Here is a 25,500-nt window from a genome sequence, read left to right on the forward strand (position 1 = left end):
ATTTGTATTGGAAGCCCAGGTGAGCTGATCAGGGCCACACTTGACGAGGGAATTGAGAGGAGCTGTTGTGGTGCTAAAGTCACGGATGAACCGCCAGTAAAAATTGGCAAATCCTAGAAACCGCTGGAATTCTTTTACAGTAACAGGCCATGAGCTTACTCCACATTTAGTTCCTTCATACAGATCCCCTCCAGGCTGAGGATGTACCCCAGGAAAGAGATCATGGTGGAGTGGAACAAGCACTTATCCACCTTAATTAACAGGTTGTTGTCCAGGACAGTGTTTCCCAAACCTCTCCTGGGGCCCCCCAAGCCATTCCATCTATTAGATGTATTCCAGAGCTAGCACATTTACCTAAAGCACAAAGGACAAACGTGACTTTCCTTAATTTTCATGCCAGAAACAATATACCTCTGAGCATGGCCCCAAAACTGAATTCCCGGTTTTGGAAACTGTTACAGCCCTAATTGACCAAATAATAATACAGTACTATACATGTAAACAGTAACTTTACCTGTAAAAACAAACAAATACGATAAGACAGAAGGCCTTTCTAAAGACCTTATGGTCGACTGTGTTGTGTTCTCAGTAAGGACAGCCAGGGTTGAGAAAATAAAGGGTTGTACTTCTTTACCCCCTTTTTGACCCTAACTATCAGCTGACACAGCCAAAGAGTTGGATTGCTCATGTATTTTGCTAAGGCTTTCACTCATTCTATCGCTTTATGTCTCTGACCACTCTATAAAAAAGTCCTACACCTGACACTGAGCCTCCAACTAACAAATCTGGAAAAAAGCTTGAAAAAACAGCTATGGACAGTGAAATTGCCCTGTCACATAAGACTCATTATTGAGATAAATCACCACCATCTATTCCCAAAATATAGCCACACGCAAACATGAAGGCCAGTTCTATGGCTTCTTTCAGCAGTGCTAGCAATTGCAAAAGGGTTTTCTAATATAAGAGACCACTGCAACTTTTGCTGTCATTTCCAAAAAAGTTTTGAGTGAGAAACATCAGGGTTAAAATGACGAGACCACTGCAAACTGAATGCTTTTCTTCCTCACTGAAAACTTTCCTTTTCATCTTTTTGGAAAGGAATGAAAAATGTGCAGTGGTCTCTTAATTTTATCCGGAGCTCTATATATGTGTGTGTGTGTGTGTATATATATACACGCACACACATATATAGATATACATGTGTGTATATATATATATATATATATATATATATATATATATATATATGTATGTATGTATGTATGTATGTATATGTATATGTATGTATATATATATATATGTATGTATGTGTATGTATGTACACCGATCCGCCATAACAATATGACCACTGACCGGTGAAGTGAATAACACTGATAATCTTGTTCTCATGGTACCTGTCAGTGGATGGGATATATTAGGCAGCAAGTGAACATTCTATCCTCAAAGTTGATGTGTTAGAAGCACGAAAAATGGGCAAGCATAAGGATCTGAGCAACTTTGACAAGGGCCAAAATGTGATGGCTAGACGACTGGGTCAGAGAATCTCCAAAACTGCAGCCCTTGTGGGGTGCTCCTGGTCTGCAGTTGTCAGTACCAACATTCCAAAAAAGTGTTCCAAGGAAGGAAATGCGGTGAACCAGCGAGAGGGTCATGGGCGGCCAAGACTCATTGATGCACATGGGGAGCGAAGGCTGGCCTGTGAGGTCCAATCCAATAGACGAGCTACTGTAACTCAATTTACAACGAGCTTCTGTCGCTTACCTGGAGAACACATGGCACCAGGATGCACTATGGGAAGGAGGCACGCCGGCAGAGGCAGTGTGATTCTTTGGGCAATGTTCTACTGGGAAACCTTGGGTCCTGCCATTCATGTGGATGTTACTACACATACCACCTACCTAAGCATTTTTGCAGACCATGGGCACCCTTTCATGGCAACTGTATTCCCTGATGGCATTGGCCTCTTTCAGCAGGATCATGCACCCTGCCACAAAGCAAAAATGGTTCAGGAATGGTTTGCTGAACACAACAACGAGTTCAAGGTGTTGACTTGGATTGAGATCTGGGGAATTTGGAGGCCAATTGAGTATCTGTGGGATGAGCTGGACAAACAAGTCTGATTTATGGAGGCCCCACCTCGCAACTTACAGGACTTAAAGGATCTGCTGCTAACGTCCTGGGGCCAGATACCACAGCACACCTTCAGAGGTCTAGTGGAGTCCATGCCTCAACAGGTCAGGGCTGTTTTGGCGGCAAAAGTGGGACCCACACAATATTAGGCAGGTGGTCATAATGTTATGGCTGATCAGTGTATATATATATATATATACACAACTCCGGAGCAAATGAAGAGACCACTGCAACCCAAAAAGAAGGTTTTGAGTGAAGGAACAGAAGGGTTAAAATTAAGAGACCACTGCAAATTGAATGCTTCTGTTCCTCACTCAAAACTTTTCAACTTTTTTGGGAAGGAAAGAAAAAGGTGCACTGGTCTCTTAATTTTTTCCAGATATATATATATATATATATATGTATGTGTGTGTGGTCATTGGTGGGCAAGCAGTAGAGAAACATGGATCAAATGATGATATTGTGGAAATGAAATCTCTAAGGATTTAAGGGGGGAAACATGGTGTTTGCTATTAGCTTGTGCAGCATGTTTAATTGTGCAGAGGGTACCTCCTTCTCCGATCCCTTATACAGGCAACGGAAACTGGCCAGTGAAGCAGGCTCGTTAGCCAAAGACAGGTAAGATCCCAGCTTTGAAACCTGGACATCTGACCACATCATATGTTGGGTAAAGAAAGTCATGATCCCCTTTCAAAATGTTGAAAACACATAAAATCTGTATTTTTCCAGCTTTTATTTGCACAGTAACCCACAATATCCAAGTGAAAAGAAAATTCTAAAAAGTTCTGATTTACAGCAAATTACCCTAAAATATGAAATAGAAAATTATAAAGTCCCATTTGTGCAATGGTTTTGAGACAAGACGCCACATGCTTAGATATAAGACAATGACGAATTTAATGACGAACTTCGACAGGCAAAAAAACTACAAAACGACAGAAACACAAGAACCAGGCAGGCAGGCAGAAACATGCACGCACACTGGCTGGCAAGACACACTCGACAAGGGCTGAACAGAACAGGGCAGACTAAATAAGGAGCTAACGAGGGCAAGTTGCAGTCAGGAAAACATAAATGACAGGTCATGTTCAGAAACAAAAAGCAATAACCAAACAGAACAAAAAAGAACCTCACAATTTGCTGGATAATCCTTTTTATTATTTGTTCTTTGTTATTTAGAAACATCCCTTAAAGGTTCCCTGTAAAGTGCTTTGACTTTTCAGTTCATTAGGAATTCGATAGTACTTTTATTTTGCTAGTTTTATCAACACAATTGTAATGATGAAATTCTTTTTTTTACATGTGTCAAGGGGAAACAGTGAAATTATGGTCATGAAACGTAATGAAATTAAACTTGACACAAGACATTGGAGTCCTGACTGAAACTGAACAAAGAAAAGAATTACAGACGGGGTTCCACACATTCTAATGAGAGCCAAGAACTCTAAACCCCCATGTGACTGTCCCATAGACAGACTGTGTGGACACTATACAACACCATATAAGGGATATATGATGATGTACAGACTGTGTAGTGGTCTGAGGACAACTGGTTGGCTATATGTACATTGATCACTGCCTATGGTTTAGAGTCTGTTATGCAAAAATACATTCTCCCATGGAGACCATCTAATGTTACATCTTGAAAACTCTTGCCAATAAAGACATTTACCCCTGACTTTGCCGTTTAATAATTTTGTTCATGGATCAAAAGCGGACAATATCTAACAACAGGATGTTGAAAAAGTTTCTCTTGCTTGTTCCTCAGCCTTTCTGCATGAATCTTTGCTCTTGCAATCTCAAATCTCAGGAGAACTGCTATCTTTTGATACTTGTAATGCAACTCTGTATTCTCTTTACTCATTAAACTAATCTGTTACATTTATCATTTGACTCCTTGGAATAATCTATGAATAGAATCAAAATCCGGTTCCACCACTGTTCAACCATCTGGTATCTGGTCTGTGAATGTGAATTAAGGAATGAGTGCTGGAAATAGACTGAAATAAATGGATATAGACTGTATTTTTAATGATAGCTGATACTGTAGGTGGCTCGGAAATTTTAATTGTATGGTTAACACAAAGCCTGAAAACTGCAAAAGATCTGCAAGAAATACATTCACATCTGTGCTGTCGAGCCATCCCAAAGAGTAATTGTAGGGACTTTTATATTTCGTCTAAATGTTAATAGCTGCTTTTGGCATGCATTTGATTGCTTTCCAGAGCATTAGCTGAATTTGAAATTATAAATGAAGTACAAGAAAGCATTGCTTTGCAATTTTTATTATTTCATGGTGAATTTAATTACTTTTATATTTATATTTATTAATATATTTATTCATATGAAACTGAAGTTACTATGTGAAGAACTATATTGGCATAACCCGTACAATAAATTACATGATGTCAAGTCTACACAACAAGCTTACAATGCCACATTTTTTGTATTACAGCTTAATAACATCTCGTCCGTTCACAAAGTAAAGAGTGCTTTTTAGATGAGAATGTAAATTCGTAAATTAGACTGAATTTGTCATTGAAAAAGCTTTATGAACACTGCACTGTGGGCCGTTTCTGCAGACACAGGTTAAGCCTAGTCTAGAACTGAAAAAACAAGCTCAGTGGAATTCTCTATTGAATATTTTTTGTCCTTTACTGGGCTTAATCAGTGCCTGTCACCTTTTTTGCACCTAATAACCATGCAGTTTTGAGACCTAAAACACACACACAGCATCATATTAAAGATGCATTCTGGGACGTTTGGCCACTGGTTGTAAAAGAGGTGATGACGAGTTGAAATTGGTCCCAGAAAATTCTGCCATTAGCTGGATAGATATGTGCCACGTATTTGAATTTGTTCTTTCAAACTTGGATTTCAAGGGTAAGTTGGGTGTGATAGAGATTCTATAGACTTCTAGATAATGCACATACTATATTAAAGTCGTTACATGTGAAGTCTAAAATGGTGGTTTCAAAAAATATATATAATTCAACTGGCATGCAGAACACTGCAACACCCATAGCCCCCAGGACAGTATGTGTAGATTGCTGGAAAACTGCTTGATAATAGCAAAACCGATATCTTAGGCAAAATGTGTACAGCACAATAGCTGGAAATGTGTCTTATTGTGGTTATTTAAAACATGATATTAAAACTCAGATTGACACCCCTGCGGTTCATTCCCCTATCATTACCAGATTTTGATCTCCCAATCTAAGGAAAGATCTATATAAATTACCTGAATGAGTGGAAAAACAATCGAGTAAAGGATGGTAGGGATGCCTTTATATGGAACTAGAGCCCACAAAGCAAGTGTTATCTCTGTTTGTTCTTCGTCACAGCACTGGCCCAGGGTATCTAAACACTAACAGGCAATTTGGCCCATACACACATGGAGGAGTACATAGACAAAGACGAGTGATATACAATTACAATCTGAAGCAAGTTGATCTCTGTCCATCTGCAACAATCTGTGTTTTGTATTAAACATTTAGCTTCAACAATATGCTTAACTGTATCTCTCATACAGCCTTTTAATGAGTGTAAGAAACTATTTCCTTGCTATATCACAGTACGTACATGCCCTTTTTAGCTTAGTCAACTTTCAAGCAGAAAAGCCACCTTTAAAAATCCCCTTAATCACTCAAATCACTCTATTATACAACAGTGTGACCAACCAGTTGCAAACTTCCTCTTAGTACAGGACAGTGTCCCAGCCCTATTTACAGTATTTACTTAATGCAAGCTTGATTTCAAGAAACAAAGTGTTACACAAGCAAGTGAAATATATCACCCCTTTCTGTAACCACTCCCTCTTAATGAGACCCTCCTTCTCTGAAGTAGGTAACGTCATTTAGTAAGGTATGGTGAAGATTATTGAGCTGACTATGGCTGTGCCCTGACTGAAATGGCATGAGTGCCAAGAAAAGCCAAGAAACAGTATGCCAACTTAGTGTGAAGGTGGTTAGAACAATTAGCTAAGCAGCACTGCAAAACCATCTTGGTTCCACTACAGTATGTCTTAAGAAATACAGAGTCCTTCAGATTTTTTAAATGTATTACTTAGTTAGGCAATCCCCTACTAGGTATGTGGCGAGTACTCAGACAAAACAAATTATTGCTATGAATACGAGAAATTTCACTGCTTATGAATATGATATGATTATTTAATTGAGCCTGCTGCTACGAATGAATATGATAGGAAAGCCATGCTTCTTCTCCTAACACTTGTTCAGTCCTGCATACACTTTTGCCCACTTGTTTTTAGTCTGAAACTGTCTTGATTTATCCAAACACATGGTGTGTTAATAAGAATTGTGTGATAGCCAGCTATTAAAATATTTACTGTTAGCCATTAAGTTAGTTCTATTATTAATAATACACATTTTTGATGTACATTATTCTCTCACTTCAAACATGGTTTGAAGCCGCTGTCCCTACCCAGATATGCACACATGCTGGGGGCTCCTAATTCTTCACTATTCTCTGTGGTCAACATTCTTCCCAATATAATAAGGTAATCCATGGTTTGACAGCTATATCTTAGTTCGCCATAATATGGTTTCTCCATGTACTTGACCTTGAAGCCATGTTTTAGTATTAGTAACCAATAAACATTGTAAACATTTTTGAAGATAAATTGACGAATGTAACAGTAAATGTTGATTGTCCAAGCGTTAAAAGATTTTTACAGAGGACGAGTGAATAAAAAATAGCAGGCATCCATGCATCATTTGCTAATATATTATCATTTGATAATATAAGGGCTGTAAAAAAGTAGTGTGAGCAAGTAAAAGGACATCAGAATCCCACTGATAAGCGCTCTGTGTAGTGGTGTAATAACGCAAAGTTGAGGTATATGGGTTTACCATCATTCAAAACATATTTAAAGTGCCCTTCTGTGTTTTCTAAACACAAGTATATGTGATTGGGTATCATCTGTGAAAAACAAATACAATGATGGATACCAGTGTCACAAGATCGCCACACCCACATTCCCTACTATCCCGGCCTATACCTCAATTGACCATATTGTATAGTTATATTGTGATACCCTTTAAAAATAATGTTTCTTAAAATAGACATACATAGACACACATAGACATAACACAGCCTCAGACCCATCAATACCTGTCGATGCTTGACTCAACCTGGAGGTTTCCAGGGGCTTTTTATTTGCAATAGCTTACCAGTAACTTTTTGGCACTTGTTTGCTCGAGTGCTTCTCAGGTACCTGTCTTTTCCTATAGCAAGGGAGTGTAGGCATTTGTGAATGGCCATTCCTCTTTGTTTACATGCTAGTTTTCTGTGAATCCTGCCAAACAGTGCATTAGTAACATCCACTGCTAACAGGGTTATGAAAGTGTTGTTTTTTAAATAGTTTTCTTAGTTAAAAACATAATAATAATAATAAAATTACTTCCCAAACTCTTTTACATAGCTTTAGTTAGTTTCCATTTTTAAGATATTTTTATATAGTTTAGTTTCAGTAGATTCTGTTTTTGGTTATACATAGTACACTGGACAAGTACACAAGCTGAGATGTGCACAACCATGAATAACTACTTTGGGAAGGCAACAGCTTATCTCTCTGTGCAGTTGCCTTGAGTAGAACGCACTGAAGCAAACACCATGACACTCCTGCTGGTTTCATTCAACCGCTTCCATTATTTGTCAGATGTACTTGATCCAGGTCCCTTTAGCTGACATGAGATTATTATTGTTAGAGGAAAGAAAACAAATGAAATTGATTGTTCAACAAATAATAACAATTTAATAATAACAGTACACATTGTAGGGTTTTTATGTATGTTTCGTTGGGTAGGTTACTTTTTAAATGTAATTTCTTATAGTTACAAGTTACCTGTCTAAAATGAATTCCCAAAATAAATACTATATTACCCTAACTCAGTAATGTAATGTGATTACTTTCAGGCCTTCAGAGTTGCAAAGAAAACATAATATCTCAGACTGGACAATAAAAAGAAAAGATTAAGATGGGCAAAAGAACAAAGACACTGAACAGAAGAAGTCGCCTCTACACTCTTGACGTTGAGACTGTTGTTTTGCTGGTACTATTTAATGAAGCAGCCAGCTGAGGACCTGTGAGGCATCTGTTTCTCAAACTAGACTCTCAAATGTATTTGTCTTCTTGCTCAGTTGTGCACCGGGGCCTCCCTCTCTTTCTATTCTGGTTAGATCTAGTTTGTGTTTTTCTGTGAATTTTAGCATGGAATAGCCTTCATTTCTCAGAAAAAGAATTTAATGTTTCTGGCCATTTTGAGCCTATAATCGAAACCACAATTGCTGATGCTGAAGATACTAAAGTCTAAAGAAGGCCAGGTTAATTGCTTCTTTAATTAGCACAAAAGTTTCAAGCTGTGCTAACATAATTGCAAATTGGCTTTCTAATGATCACATAACCTTCTAAAATGATATACTTGGATTAGCAAACACAACGTGTCATTGGAACACAGGACTGATAGTTGCTGATAATGCGCCTTTGAATGCCTATGTGGATATTTCATCATCCTTTTCCAGCTACAATAGTAATTTACAACATTAACAGTGTCTACACTGTATTTCTGATCAGTTTGATGTTATTTAAATGGACAAAAAATAAGTGTTTCTTTAAAAAACAAGGACATTTCTAAATAACAATAAACGTTCTAACGATAGTTTACATATTATACGTTTCTAGTTTAGTTTTTGTTTATCACAAATCTCTCATATCTTATTTCCATTTACAAAAATGTGTAGTTTTAGTCTTAGTTTAATATTATGACCTTGGTTTGTACACAGGAATCACTGTTCCAAGTTTTTCCAAATTGATAATATCTCTCTTTGCATCCCCCAACCCTGTCTCTATCAAAAACCCATCAATCAAGAAGGCAAGAGGTTTCTCACTTCTCCAACTGGTCTCGAGACTGTGTCTGTGAATCCTGTTTGTTGTTACTCAAGACAAAAGAGAGAGTGAGACATTCTCACTACAGCATCAAGTTGGACCTTAAACCTTAAACAACAACAGAAAACCTAGATAGCCAATTCTAACATTGAGCTTGTAGGCATGCTATATTATTATAATTTGCATGTTTTGCTAGTGTAACTGTTTTGCTCCGACCTCCGGGCTCAAACCAGCAAACCTCTGAAGACAAGATGACTGTTACAATGTGTTGTTACCATCGCCCCACATAGGCAGCAGCTCTTGCAAAGCAAGGAAAACAACTATTTTAAGGTCTCAGAGCTAGTGACATAACTGATTATCTGTACTGACCGCAGTGCTAGTGATGTAATACTATCCGTACTGACCACATCCTTAAGTTACTAGCAATTTCAGACCTGTTACTGCCCCTCCTCCCCAGAGCCCCACTCTAAACACATTGGAACCCACTGTTGTCGAACCGCTTCAACAGAGGGCCAAGTGTATGCAGGTTTTTGCTCTTACCTTGTACTTGATTGATTAACTAGGTCACCAATGAGTTAATCTCCCCTCAACTGGTTGTATACGTCTCAAATATGCACCAATTTAAAGGATAAATCATAAGAATACACTAGGCCCTCTGTGGAATCAGTTTTGCACCTGTTCTGTAACATAAATATCATGAGACAGGACAATATCTTGAAAAGCCCAAGTGCGATTCAAGGTTTTTGATTCAGGATCAATTGCCTGCACACCAAGCAGTTATCCAGATAGAGGGGCTTTTGTGAATTGTATTCTGGAATAGCAGTTATTTTTCATGGTGCCTTGACCAAGAGCACAATGGTAGATGGTAAAACTATGGAATCAGAGACCAGCTTCCATGCGTTACATGGCAAAGAAACAGTAGTGAAAGAAGGGAGGCCTTCATAGCCAATAGGGAATGAGGAGGTAAATGACCTTGACAGTTTCATTTGTTTGAGAGGGCTAAAGAGGTTGTCTTCTCTGCACTTGTTTGATTGGATTGTCAATGGCGGATGAGAAATCAAACAGGGTATTTGCGTGTGTCTGTGTGACAGGCTCTTATATGCATACAAATGTGTAGTGTCGAGCAAGGGATAGTCCTGAGGGGAAGCTGTTAGGTACTCTACAACCCTTGTCTCATTACTTTGTGTTCAGAAATTCATCTTTCTCTCACTAAAGAAAAACATAAGAAACTTGAAGAGGTCACACTTTTCTTGTTATTTTGAAAACATCTACATTACACTAATTTCCTTAACATGCCTTTCTGCCTCCGACTAATACTAAGCAAGGTTAGTCTTGGTTAGTCACTGGATGCTGCTGGAAGTGATTTTGAAGGGCATGTAGGTGGCACATTTCCCTCTAGTCTAAATATTATATCCCATTTCCCCAGGGCATCGAAGGGGACATTGCTTTTGGAAGTACTGACTGTAGTTGCAAAGAATCCCATGGCACTTATCGTAAAAGTAGGGTGCTAACCATGGTGTCCTGACAATATCTACAATCTGACCTTTGGCCACATAATCAATCCGAGCATTCAACTGGCTTATAGTCCTTTACCTGTGTAACAAAATAAATTCTAAATGCAGTATATTCTATGTGAATCACTTTGGATAAGATTGTCTGCTGAACGACCACATTTGAATTTTAAATGTTACATCATAGTATCCCCATCATACACAACCCTCCTAATACTAAAATAGTATTCAGATGATTACATTTCAAAATTACTAAACTAAACTACAAGTAATTTCACTTGTACCACACTGTTGGTCATCATGTATTTATCATAGAAAGTTTTTTTTTTTTTCCCTTTAACACCCATGGAGTTCTGAGACCAATAATACATCCAGCTTTTGACACCAAATGGGAAAGAGACATTTTAAGGAATAGATCAGATGTCCAGTACGATGAAGGTTCAGGTCCATGGAAAGTGTAGGAAAGGTCTGGAACAAATTGGCTACTGACAGATTCTCAATATAATTATGCAGTTTTGCCCAATGGGACATATTTAATATACAGACAGTATGACCTCTACAGTATTTTAAGCTAAATATATAACATTCAATGTGTACATAAATACACAATTTACACTTGCCTGTGACCTGTTGAATCTTTTTCTTACGACTGCTAACGCACACATTTTAAAGCAATACATAATAACAAGCTATAGTAAAATGTTACGAATATCAGCTCTGCGTTATCTAGCAGTAAACAAATGTGAAGTATCGTTATTTAGAGCCAGTTGCAAATTCAGTGTTTCACTGTGCTGGCAGCAACAAAACCTGGAAGAAGTGACCAAGTCATTGACTCATGACAAAATACATATAACATTAATCTACCATTCATATGATATGTATTTGTTATTAGGGAACAGCTTGACTTGGGCTTTACAGTTTGATTTATAAATATGAAATATTTTTGCTGGACTGTGTAAGCGGAGTCGGACAAGAAAAGCGAATGTCTCTGACCGAGTGAGTGATTGACCGACTACCCATTGTTATTATAAATGAAGACTATCACACAGGAGACCGGGTATTGAATCTGGCTATGGACAAGAAAGATTAGCGGAGGACAAGCTGGCTACAAGCATCAGTACCTACAGACAAAAAAAAAACAAGCAAACAAGCTCAAATTAAAACACAGCCGCAATAGCAGAACTTTTTTTCATGCTAGTTTTCATAATAATAATTTTTGTTTAAAAATATCTATGACTAATTAAAATGTTCAGTTGCACCTCCAATGCAATTTAGACTTTTAACAGGCTACATCAGGAAAGGGAGAGGCAGGTATCAAGGATATAATTATGCTACAGAAATGCAGAAAACAGCCCTATTTTAGATGCAGCCATGAGAGCCAGCTCCACCCCTCTACACATGCCTCTCATAAAGGCTGATGAGGACAGCCACAAACAGGGAAACAAGAGCTGCCCAGGGGATTAATGACGGATGGGAAAACGGCCTGTACTTCTCTGTTCCTCCACCGACTGCAGTGGCAATGAATTTTACCCCAGAAAACTGCCTGAAGAGCCTGAATGTAAAAGTGCATTAGCAGCTATTGGTTGGGTTTTTTAAATGGACACCTTGTATTCACTGTCTGTGTCTGTTGTCCAGTGCTCCACTATTACACAAACACATCAAACTGTTGATTATGTATACAGTTCAGGTACCACAAGGCTGGGGAAAGAAAAGCTATGCTGGCATAAGTCGAGAAAGAACGAGATGAAACTACTGCAAATTCAAAGTATTCACATAATTGGTTAAATAGTTCTTGGAATTATTCTTGGAAGTGTTTTTCATCCGTTTTTATTGTCATGTCTATGATAAAACATTTTTACAGCCATTTAAATTTGTGTCATAAAATGTCCTCTGGGCAAAGCCAGTCATGTTGTTCCATGGCTGGACGGGCGGTCCCAGATCCGAGGGGAGAAGCCTGTGGACTTGGCCTGCCATTAGTTAGAGTAATGGTCTTTGGCTGATGAACCAAACACTACTGTGTCTCCCTCCCCTACCATCCTACCCTACTGCAGAGAAACAAACACTGCATGAAGGGTTGCCATCATTACCATGCATCAATGACTGTCTATGGGAGGGAGGCCTATCATTTCCAATGTAGGGAGACTGAGTCCCTCTGCCAGTTCTGTCAGCCTTCATGGTTCATCCAAGGTGCTTTGTCTAAAAGACCTGTAGGAGTATACATCCCAGGATCGGATGCCTGTCCTGGACTTGGCATCACGAGACACAGCCTCTAACTCTGTGGTTGTGGGGCTGCATGGCCTTGGCTAGAAAGAAAAGCAGATGGCCAACTGGACAACCTCACTGCGGCCTTCTGGTGGCTCTCTCTGCCTGCCACATATGCTTCAGCTCGCGGCTATCTGCCTCCTAGAGACTGCTTTCCTGCAATCCCTCACAGGCATCACCATGGCTACACAACAAAGAGGAAGAACATGAACAAACACAAACTTGCACTAATGTCAATAATTTTTTTAATGGTGCTGCTGAACAATTACAAACTCAGACACTGACTTTCTTGCCCTCGAGACAGTGTGACTTCACATTCTGTTATACATCTCAGAGTGTATTGAATTGTATAGGGCTTGGAAAATGAATAATTTTTATCACATTTTCTGTAGAACCCAAACTTATTTAGCTAGAAACAACTTACATATTCTGAAATCATTGTCTAGGAACCAGATGGTTTTGTTTTCAGAAATAGGATTTACACTTACACTTTAAAACAAACATCCTATTGATCTGTATGTTTAGTATCTGTTTACACATGTATGTACAGGATGCATTTTCAGTGTAACCATGACAAATTATGGCAAAATAATAGGCCATGCAATTAAGATTTTGAAGTCGACATCAGAAAATGGAGGTATAGACCAGGGTTTTAAGACTTTTAACAGGCTACACCAGGAAATTGAGGTATACACAAAGGATTATAAGACTTTTAACAGGCTACATCAATTATCAAGGACATAGACTAAGAATAATTTCCATATTAATTATACTACAGCTGAGAGAGGGTTTACGCTCAGGCTCAAATACAAAAGGCGTCCAGTGCATCAGCAAAGAAATTAATGAGAAATGAACAAAATGCTTGCACTCATAGCAATGAAAAGGAACACATCCAAGGAGGCTGAGATATAGCAAGTTTATTAATAATACTCATTCTACCACAGAAATGCAGGTATTTTGTACTGGATTAACACTACCTAGAGGCCTATAAATCTATCCCGCCCACACCAAGGAGAGGAGAGGCAAAAATCTGTCCAAGGGGATTTCTCTGGTTGCGGTTGGGCCTTGAATCTGAAGAATATTCTTTGTCCCAAATGAGATGGGTGGGGGGAGATCAGGCAGAATTTTTACAAATGTCCAGAATTATTTCAAAGACCACTGGCTTTTCTGTCTGTTATCCTTACACTGATGAACCAAGACATTATGACCACTCACAAGCGAAGTGAAAAATGCTGATCATCTCCTAAAAAGGCCACATGTCAAACTCTGGGTACATTAGATGGTAAGCTGATTTAAAGGTGTTATTGTTAACCTGTGAAGAAATACATGGACTTGCTCCTACTTACCTCATTGAATTGGTCCGGCCATACGTAACCTAACCTTTACTACTGTGGAATGATCTGCCAATTAAGGTTAGAAATGCAGTGCAAACCTTAAGTGTCTACTAAAGACACATCTCTTCAGCATGGTCTTTAAGTGTGGTCTGGCCCAGGGGTGTGAAGGAGACACAAATGTCCTTATATTGTCCTTCCTTGCTCTTCCCTTTATCAGGGTGGTTACTGTTGATTGGTGTCCCTTTGGTTGATGCTTGGCATTTTGGGTGGATTTACTTACTCCCTGTGGGATTGGACCAAAGTGTCACTGGACCACCCCATCTCAGACCCAAGGTTTTACGCTTCTATAATATTGTACCGGGGTAGTAGGGTCAGTTCTCCTTTTCCATTGTAAATCCTTGTTAATATAAGGAATGCACTCTTTAAATTTTCCTTTTCTTCTGCTTTGTTTAAAGGTAATGAGGTCTTGGACCGCACCTCAGGAGTACTAAGCTCGAAAGTCTAGTAGCTATCCCTGTTCAAAGTCCTCCTGATTGTGTTGCAGATTAAGATGATAACATTCCTCCCCCTGGATTGTCCCTGTCCTAATATATCTGGTCATGCATCTGACCTATATTATGTTTTATAGACTCTGGACACAAACCCATATGCAATTATTATTTACTACAATTGACACGTGCCATGACAAATCTACCTAAACTTTGTTGTCGACCAGGTACAGCCTTTCAATCCTTCATGGCAATGCTATTTCCTGATGGCAGTGGCCTCTTTCAGCAGGATAATGTGCCCTCCCACATTGCACACATGTTCGCAAATGGTTTGAGGAACATGATGAAGATGTTAATTTGGCCTCCAAATTTTCCAGATCTCAATCTGGTTGAGCATTTGTGGAATGAGCTGGACAAACAGGTCCGTTCCAAGATGACTCCACCTCGTAACTAACAGGACTTGAAGGACCTGTTGCTATTGTCTTGGTGCTTGATACCAGAGGACACTTTCAGGAGTTTTGTAGAGTCCATGCCTCAGAGGGTCAGTGCTGTTTTGGGAACACGTGGAGGACCAACAGCATATTAGGCAGGTGGTCATGAAGTTTTGGCTGATCAGTCCACATCTGAGAAAAGGGAAAACATGAATCCTTGTGAGATTAATGAGGCAATTTCAAAAAGAGTGCATTGCTCTCCAGTCACCTATGTCTATGCTGGACATGGGTTTTGGAAATCTTGAAATAAGGAGGAGACACTTGCCATTGTCAAATATGATACATACATGGTCTCTCCTATCGTTGCTATGTGGAGGACACTTCTGTCCTCTCCTTCAGCAACAAAGCTTTGTTTCTCTTTTGCAGCTTCAAGCTATATCAGAGTAAAATATTAGCTCACACAGGTAGCAGCACAGGTCCTAATCCAGGTAATCCTAATCATCTCTCATCTGTATTATTGCAACCTACTGTTGCCTATTGGGTGAAACTAGTCTGGGGTCTTAAATCTGATATAATTCTAAATTTTAATTAAAATGTACAGTGGGGAGAACAAGTATTTGATACACTGCCAATTTTCTAGGATTTCCCACTTACAAAGCATGTAGAAGTATGTCATTTTTATCATAGGTACTCTTCAACTGTGAGTAACGGAATCTAAAACAAAAATCCAGAAAATCACATTGTATGATGTTTAAGTATTTAATTTGCAGTTTATTGCAAGACATAAGTATTTGATACATCAGAAAAGCAGAACTTAATATTTGGTACAGAAACCTTTGTTTGCAATTACGTACGTTTCCTGTAATGCTTGACCAGGTTTGCACACACTGCAGCAGGGATTTTGGCCCACTCCTCCATACAGACCTTCTCCAGATCCTTCAGGTTTCAGGGCTGTTGCTGGGCGATATGGACTTTCAGCTCCCTCCAAATATTTTCTATTGGGTTCAGGTCTGGAGACTGGCTAGGCCACTCCAGGACCTTGAGATGCTTCTTACAGAGCCACTCCTTAGTTGCCCTGGCTGTGTGTTTCAGGTCGTTGTCATTCTGGAAGACCCAGCCACGACCCATCTTCAATGCTGAGGGAAGGAGGTTGTTGGCCAAGATCTTGCAATACATGGCCCCATTCATCCTCCCCTCAATATGGTGCAGTCGTCCTGTCCCCTTTGCAGAAAAGCATCCCCAAAAAATGATGTTTCCACCTCCATGCTTCACGGTTGGGATGGTGTTCTTGGGGTTGTACTCATCCTTCTTCTTCCTCCAAACACAGCGAGTGGAGTTTAGACCAAAAATCTAAATTTTTGTCTCATCTGACCACATGACCTTCTCCCATTCCTCCTCTGAATTATCCAGATGGTCATTGGCAAACTTCAGATGGGCCTGAACATGCGCTGGCTAGAGCAGGGGGACTTTGCGTGGGCTGCAGGATTTTAATCCATGACGGCGTAGTGTGTTACTAATGGTTTTCTTTGAGACTGTGGTCCCAGCTCTCTTCATGTCATTGACCAGGTCCTGCCGTGTAGTTCTGGGCTGATCCCTCACCTTCCTCATGATCATTGATGCCCCACGAGGTGAGATCTTGCATGGAACCCCAGACCGAGGGATATTGACTCTTGAACTTGAACATCTTGAACTTCTTCTATTTTCAAATAATTGCGCCAGCAGTTGTTGCCTTCTCACCAAGCTGCTTGCCTATTGTCCTGTAGCCCATCCCAGCTTCATGCAGGTTTACAATTATATCCCTGATGTCCTTACACAGCTCTCTGGTCTTGGCCATTGTGGAGAGATTGGAGTCTGTTTGATTGAGTGTGTGGACAGGTGTCTTTTATACAGGTAACAAGTTCAAACAGGTGCAGTTAATAAATGTAATGAGTGGAGAACAGGAGGGCTTCTTAAAGAAAAACTAACAGGTCTGTGAGAGCCGGAATTCTTACTGGTTGTTATGTGATCAAATACTGTTCAATAAAATGCAAATTAATATTTTTAAAAATCATACAATGTGATTTTCTGGATTTTTCACAGTTGAAATGTACCTATGATAAAAATTACAGACCTCTACATGCTATGTAAGTAGGAAAACCTGCAAAATCGGCAGTGTATCAAATACTTGTTCTCCCCACTGTATATCTGTGTTCCATTTTTCATGATGTCCAGTTTGCAATTAGGGTCCACAGCAGGTTTGGCAGAGTTCACACAGCCTCAGATGAACATCTCACCAAGTCACTCTGCTTCACATTTTGACGTGTGCTGGAGGACAAATGTCCGACTTTCTATAAAGTATCGCCCCATGAGACAAGATGTATGCAGCTCTAATAAGAGGCTATGATTATGACCACTGTGCCACCTGGGGGCCCAATTTACCACATACTATTTTATTCATGTACGCATGTAGGCCAACACAATTAATATATCAACCTTGTCTCCTAATCAATTTCGTTCTTTTTTTTTCCTCTTCAGCAAAGTGATCTCTGACATATCTTTGCCAATACTTCCAGGAACAAAGTTGTGAGGCAGAACCAGAAACTAATTTCATTAGGGTCTGGCTGCCTTTGGTTAATGATTAGGGAGTATACTCCATCTGCGCTAGCCAAGCCCAGAGTTCTAAGAGGTTAATAACCAGTAACAATCAATTACTTAACTAATCTGATACGATCAATAAGGTCCTCCAATCGACCAAGCGTGCAGTCAGAAAAGTAGTGAAATTCAATAAAACCTAGGACAAGAAGTAGTGGGATATTTTAGCTAAAATATGCAACAAACAAATGGTGTAAATACTGAATAATATTATCATTGTATTACAGTGTATTGTGTTCCTGATGATTTAACCTAATGTTCCTGATGATCTTCAAAATATAATTGGCACAATGAAATTAAAATTCTTAATAAAGTTTAGAATGAATTAAAAGCATTGTCATGGGTTAAACATTCAACCAACTGCTTTAGTTTTTACAAAAACATTTTAATACAAGGTAGAAGTACAGGGAATAGAAAAGAGTCCAGCACCAACACAAAGTCTGTTGCTTTATGGAGATCTGTAATAGAATCCAAACTGACAAATACACTGGATATTTGATTTGCCTGACCCAGGCTCTGTATCCTCTGACAGAATATTGTTAGTCTCTTAATTGTCCCATCAACCCATTAGTAGGTTTCTCTTGTATTGGAGTGCATCTGGTTCCACATGATGACTCATTATTTTAATCATGTCTAGCCCTGTCCAGTCATTATTCACACATCACAGACCACTGGCTTTGTTATGTGCGATCTTAGCCCCCTTGTCTGTCTCGATGAACAAATGAATAAATCCACAGACATAACCTACTCCCTCTCCATTTTTCTCCTTCCTTCACAATGGGGCCTCAATTACCACCCAGGAATCAGTCACTTACTTATGCAATCAAAGTAATTACCATCCCATCTAACCCCAGCTCATGCTCAACATAATCTTATGATTGGCAAGAAAATTGTTTTTAATGACGTTTCTTTTTTCTTCCTCAAAATTGCTTCTTAAATATGCTACCATTGTGATTATTGTTGAATTACTATTTCTTCAACCTCCTTGGGGCACCCCAATCAAGTTGAGAATGTAATGGATAAAATTACCTTGGAATAGCAATTGATGCCGTCAGAAGGTGCTTGATGAAAATGCAGCACTTTTTTTCCTGGATTGCAGATCAGGTAAGGCCGTCGATGTGTCGTAGGTGCCTTCAATATTATCATCATTTCAACAACCCCCCCCACCCCCTTTTTTTTCCCGAACTCCACAAAGAACTCCTACTAACGTACAATTAGCATAATATCTTAGACAATGCTGTCACAACACAATAAGCTATTACTTGCTGCCAAAGCCCACCCTTATGGAAGGCCAGACAGGTTCCGTGTAGCAGGCACCTGGGCTCTAGAGAGAACCATGACAAGGCCCCAAGTTGGGCCTTTGTTTCACTTTGGCTCTCAGCTCCAACATGTCTCCCCAGACCTGGCAAACATAGTTGTCTTAATGCTCCGATGGTATAGTACACATCCTGTAAGTGTGCATGTGCTTCAAGCTTGATAATGCAGTACTTATGATAAACAGTTGGCTGTGAATTTTTATTTTATTTACCTTTACTTATACAGAGAAGTCATCTCAGACCAAGGTCTCTTTTACAGCTGAGTATTGTATTACAACCATAAAATGTAACACATTATAATAAGACAGGCTACATTAAGGAAACAATTCACAACTGACGGTAATAAGATATTTTATAAGAAATGTAAAAGGTCTTATAGGCACTAAAACCTTTAACTTAAAATCACTCTGAATGGCAATCCCTAAGTTGTGCTCATAAGTTTGCATACGCTGGCAGAAATTGTGACATTTTGCAAAAAAACTGCCTTTAATTTAAGGATAGTGATCATATGAAGATATTTATTTTCACATAGTTGTTTGGCTCCTTTTGAAATCATAATGATAACAGAAATCACCCAAATAGCCCTGATCAAAAGTGTACATATCCTTGAATGTTTGGCCTTGTTACAGACACATAAGGTGACACACAGGTGAAAATGGCAATTAAAGGTGAATTTCCCACACCTGTAGATTTTAAATTGAAATTAGTGTCTGTGAATAAGCTCTCATGTGGATGCACTGAGCAGACAAGAAAATAACTGTCAAAAGACCTGTGTAACAAGGTAATGGAGAAGGATATAAAAATATATACAAAGCCTTGCAAATGACAGTCAGTACAGTTCTATCACTTATTTAGAAGTGGAAAATGTAGGGATCTCTTGATACCAAGCCAAGGTCAGGTATACCAAGAAAGATTTCAGCCAAAACTGCCAGAAGGATTGTTCAAGATATAAAGAAAAACCCACAGGTAACCTCAGGAGAAATACAGGCTGCTCTGGAAAAAGACAGTGTGGTTGTTTCAAGGAGCACAATATGAGGATACTTGAACAAAAATGAGCTGCATGGTCGAGTTGCCAGAAAAAAGCCTTTACTGCACCAATGCCACAAAAATGCCACCAATGTTACAATATGCCCAACAACACCTTGACATGCCTCACAGCCTCTGGTACACTGTAATTTTGAGTGACGAGACCAAAATAAAGCTTTATGGTCACAACCATGAGCGCTATGTTTGGAGAGGGGTCAAAAAGGCCTGTAGTGAACAGAATACCATCCTCACTGTGAAGCATGGTGGTGGCTCACTGATGTTTTGGAGATGTGAGAGCTCTGGTGAAAATGTATGGCAAGATGAATGCAGCATGTTATCAGAAAATACTGGTTGACAATTTGCATTCTTCATCGAGCCACTCTGGGGAGACTTTGCATGACCTAGAGGCATTTTGCCAAGATGAATTGGCAGCTATACCACCTGCAAGAATTGGGGGCCTCATAGACAACTATAGCAAAATAATGCACGCTGTCATTGATGCTAAAGGGGGCAATACACAGTATTAAGAACTAAGGGTATGCAGACTATTGAACAGGGGTCAGTAAAAATGTCTTTGTTGCCATGTTTTGTTTTGTTATTGTGCCATTCTGTTATGATCTACAGTTGAATGTGAATCCCAAAAGAAATAAAAGACGTGTTTTGCCTGCTCACTCATGTTTTCCTTATGAATGGTATACAGGTGCTGGTCATATAATTAGAACATCATCAAAAAGTTGATTTATTTCAGTAATTCCATTCAAAAGGTGAAACTTGTATAATGTATACATTCATTCCACACAGACTGATATATTTCAAGTGTTTATTTCTTTTAATTTTGATGATTATAACTGACAACTAATGAAAACCCCAAATTCAGTATCTCAGAAAATTTGAATATTGTGAAAAGGTTCAATATTGAAGACACCTGGTGCCACACTCAGCTAATTAACTCAAAACACCTGCCAAGGCCTTTAAATGGTCACTCAGTCTAGTTCTGTAGGCTACACAATCATGGGGAAGACTGCTGACTTGACAGCTGTCCAAAAGACAACCATTGACACCATGCACAAGGAGGGCAAGACACAAAAGGTCATTGCTAAAGAGGCTGGCTGTTCACAGAGCTCTTTGTCCAAGCACATTAATAGAGAGGCGAAGGGAAGGAAAAGATGTGGTAGAAGAAAGTGTACAAGCAATAGCGATAACCGCACCATGGAGAGGGTTGTGAAACAAAACCCTTTCAAAATTGTGGGGGAGATTCACAAAGAGTGGACTGCAGCTGGAGTCAGTGCTTCAAGAACCACCACGCACAGACGTATGCAAGACATGGGTTTCAGCTGTCGCATTCCTTGTGTCAAGCCACTCTTGAAGCGTCTTGCCTGGGCTAAAGACAAAAAGGACTGAACTGCTGCTGAGTTATGTTCTCTGATGAAAGTACATTTTGCATTTCCTTTGGAAATCAAGGTCCCAGAGTCTGGAGGAAGAGAGGAAAGGCACAGAATCCACATTGCTTGAAGTCCAGTGTAAAGTTTCCACAGTCAGTGATGGTTTGGGTTGCCATATCATCTGCTGGTGTTGGTCCACTGTGTTTTCTGAGGTCCAAGGTCAACGCAGCCGTCTACCAGGAAGTTTTAGAGCACTTCATGCTTCCTGCTGCTGACCAACTTTATGGAGATTTCATTTTCCAACATGACTTTGCACCTGCACACAGTGGTATCCCTGTTCTTAATTGGCCAGCAAACTCGCCTGACCTTAACCCTATAGAAAATCTATGGGGTATTGTGAAGAGGAAGATGTGATACGCCAGACCCAACAATGCAGAAGAGCTGAAGGCCACTATCAGAGCAACCTAGGCTCTCATAACACCTGAGCAGTGCCACAGACTGATGGACTCCATGCCACGCCACATTGCTGCAATAATTCAGACAAAAGGAGCCACAACTAAGTATTGAGTGTTGTACATGCTCATACTTTTCATGTTCATTCTTTTCAGTTGGCCAACATTTAAAAAAAAAAAAAAACATTGTATTGGTCTTAAGTTATATTAACATTTTCTGAGATACTGAATTTGGGATTTTCATTAGTTGTCAGTTATAATCATCACAATGAAAAGAAATAAGCATTTGAAATATATCAGTCTGTGTGTAATGAATGAATATAATATACAAGTTTCACTTTTTGAATGGAATTACTGAAATAAATCAACTTTTTGATGATATTCTAATTATATGATCAGCACCTGTATATATTATCAATTCTCCAAGTGTATGCAAACTTTTGAGCACAACTGTATATTTTCATCAAAGGAGAGGGTAACGCAGAGGTTTCTCACAGTTGTTTGGGATACGACCATACAACCATTGAGGTTCACTGTAAGGTCTGCCAACAAAACTCTTGGTTTCTTGGGTCATAAAACAAGCATTTCTGTTTTTTTTGGTGTAAATGTGATATCTGGGTAGCAATAAGACTGTTGACAATATTACATAGCTAAAAAATATATATATATTCTGCTATAAATAGCCAGTCCACTACAGCTGATTAGGTATGCAGCTACCAGGTTTGAACTAGACTTAAAGATGAAAAACAAATTGAAATATTTTTCTGGGTAAACAAGGCTACCTGTAACTTTCAGCTTTAACTACATGGGTTATCAAACAAATGTCAGTGGAATAGCTGCTTGTCATCTTTTGCTTAAAAGCAACCATGTTACAATGCAGTACTACCAAAGCTTAATTAGGCACTTTAGGCTACATAAAGCATCAAAACCATAAAATAGCAGTTCTGGCTTGTTTGGGTCTTTGACATGCACAAATGAGGATGTCGTTTTCCGTAGCCTACAATAGCAGCTCATTCCATGTATTTTTCATGGATTATCGTAGAGGACACCAGGGCAAAATCAGTTTCACCACTTTAGTTTCAGCACCGTTGGTTAGTATCTTAAAATAAGAGGTAAACAGGATTTATTATTTACAATTGGACTTATTTGCATGCGCATAACAAGTATCCCCTTGGCTATAGGTAGAATATGTCTTCATATTAAGAAAATTCTATATTTTAAGCAATGCAATGGGATAGTAAATAAATGCATTTCAATGAGACACAACATTAGAATGTTTAAACATGTCTTCCAACATATAATGCTTTTACAAGCCAATCAACCTTTCCCAATTAAACAGCTGTGAAAAATGTTCTCAAGGAACATGAGAGATTCTATGATCATGCTATGTTTTGTCAATCATAATGCAAAATTGCCAAAATAATTTTATATATGCATACTAAAATACTTGAAATCTTCACTCACATTCAATGTAATAGTACAAATTGCACATACTTGCTTGAATAAGGAAAGATCATTTTAATGAAATATTGGTCAAACTGAGAGACTTGTTATCTCTGGTCAGTTAACATTTTAAATCATGAGTTAAATTAAGTTCTAAATTCCACAATTGACCAAAACAGAACCATCACCCATCCACAGCTCTACAGAACACACACACGGCTTCCTGAATGAAGCAACAAAAGAGCATCCTTTCTTGCCTCTTCCTATCACCATACTGCCCCCCTACTGCTCAACATCCCCACTCTCTGACCTTCCACTCCCTTTGTCACTGGCCAGAACTTTTCATATAGAGAAACACAGCATGTACGTAATTGATTGATTTTGCACACATTACCTTCCTTTGGAGTGAGACAGACGGAGAAAGGGAGAGAAATAGGTCTCCTCTTAGATTCGTCTCCCGAAGTAGCAGTAGCTACAAGACTGCTACATCTAATAACATCACATGACCTACCGCCTGCTGTAGCAGCACAATCATATGGAGGCATAGGAATAAAAAATGCACTCTGGGACATGAAGTACTTACTACTACTGTTCAAAAGTTTGGGGCCACTTAGAAATGTCCTTGTTTTTGAAAGAAAAGCAATTTTGTCCTTAAAAATAACATCAAATTGATCAAAAATACAGTGTGGACCTTGCTAATGTTGTAAATGGCTATTGTATCCAGGTAATGGCAAATTTTCAATGGAATACAGTATCTACACTGGCGTACACAGCTTCATTATCAGCAAACATCACTTCTTTGTTCCAATGGCACATTCATTGGGTTTGCTAATCCAAGTTTATAATTTTAAAAGGCTAATTGATCATTAAGAAAACCCTTTTGCAATTATGTTAGCGCTTCTTATAACTGTTTTGCTGATTAAAGAAGTAGGAAAACTTGCCTTCTTTAGATGAGTTCAGTATCTTCAGTGGGCTTACAGGCTCAAAATGGCCAGAAACAAATAACTTTCTTCTGAAATGTGTCATTCTATTCTTGTTCTGAGTAATGAAGGCCATTCCATGCGAGAAATTGCCAAGAAACTGGAAATCCCGTACAACAATGTGTAGTACTCCCAGTGGTGTAGTGGAGGGTATACGCAGGTATACAGGTGCTGGTCATAAAATTAGAATATCTTCAAAAGGTTTCTTTATTTCAGTAATTCCATTCAAAAAGTGAAACTTGTATAATGTATACATTCATTCCACACAGACTGATATATTTCAAGTGTTTATTTCTTTTAATTTTGATGATTATAACTGACAATTAACGAAAACCCCAAATTCAGTATCTCAGGAAATTTGAATATTGTGAAAAGGTTCAATTTTGAAGACACCTGGTGCCACACTCTAATCAGCTAATTAACCCAAAACATCTGCAAAGGCCTTTAAATGGTCTCTCAGTCTAGTTCTGTAGGCAACACAATCATGGGGAAGACTGCTGACTTGACAGCTGTCCTAAAGACGACCATTGACACCATGCACAAGGAGGGCAAGACACAAAAGGTCATTGCTAAAGAGGCTGGCGGTTCACAGAGCTCTGTGTCCAAGCACATTAATAGAGAGGCGAAGGGAAGGAAAAGATGTGGTAGAAGAAAGTGTACAAGCAATAGCGATAACCGCACCATGGAGAGGGTTGTGAAACAAAACCCATTCAAAAATGTGGGGGAGATTCACAAAGAGTGGACTGCAGCTGGAGTCAGTGCTTCAAGAACCACCACACACAAACGTATGCAAGACATGGGTTTCAGCTGTCGCATTCCTTGTGTCAAGCCACTCTTGAAGCATCTCGCCTGGGCTAAAGACAAAAAGGACTGAACTGCTGCTGAGTTATGTTCTCTGATGAAATTACATTTTGCATTTCCTTTGGAGTCTGGAGGAAGAGAGGAGAGGCACAGAATCCACATTGCTTGAAGTCCAGTGTAAAGTTTCCACAGTCAGTGATGGTTTGGGTTGCCATATCATCTGCTGGTGTTGGTCCACTGTGTTTTCTGAGGTCCAAGGTCAACGCAGCCGTCTACCAGGAAGTTTTAGAGCACTTCATGCTTCCTGCTGCTGACCAACTTTATGGAGATGCAGATTTCATTTTCCAACAGGACTGGGCACCTGCACACAGTGCCAAAGCTACCAGTACCTGGTTTAAGGACCATG

Source organism: Esox lucius, chromosome 20 (genome assembly GCF_011004845.1).
Source record: "Esox lucius isolate fEsoLuc1 chromosome 20, fEsoLuc1.pri, whole genome shotgun sequence".
In the NCBI taxonomy this organism is placed as follows: Eukaryota; Metazoa; Chordata; class Actinopteri; order Esociformes; family Esocidae; genus Esox; species Esox lucius.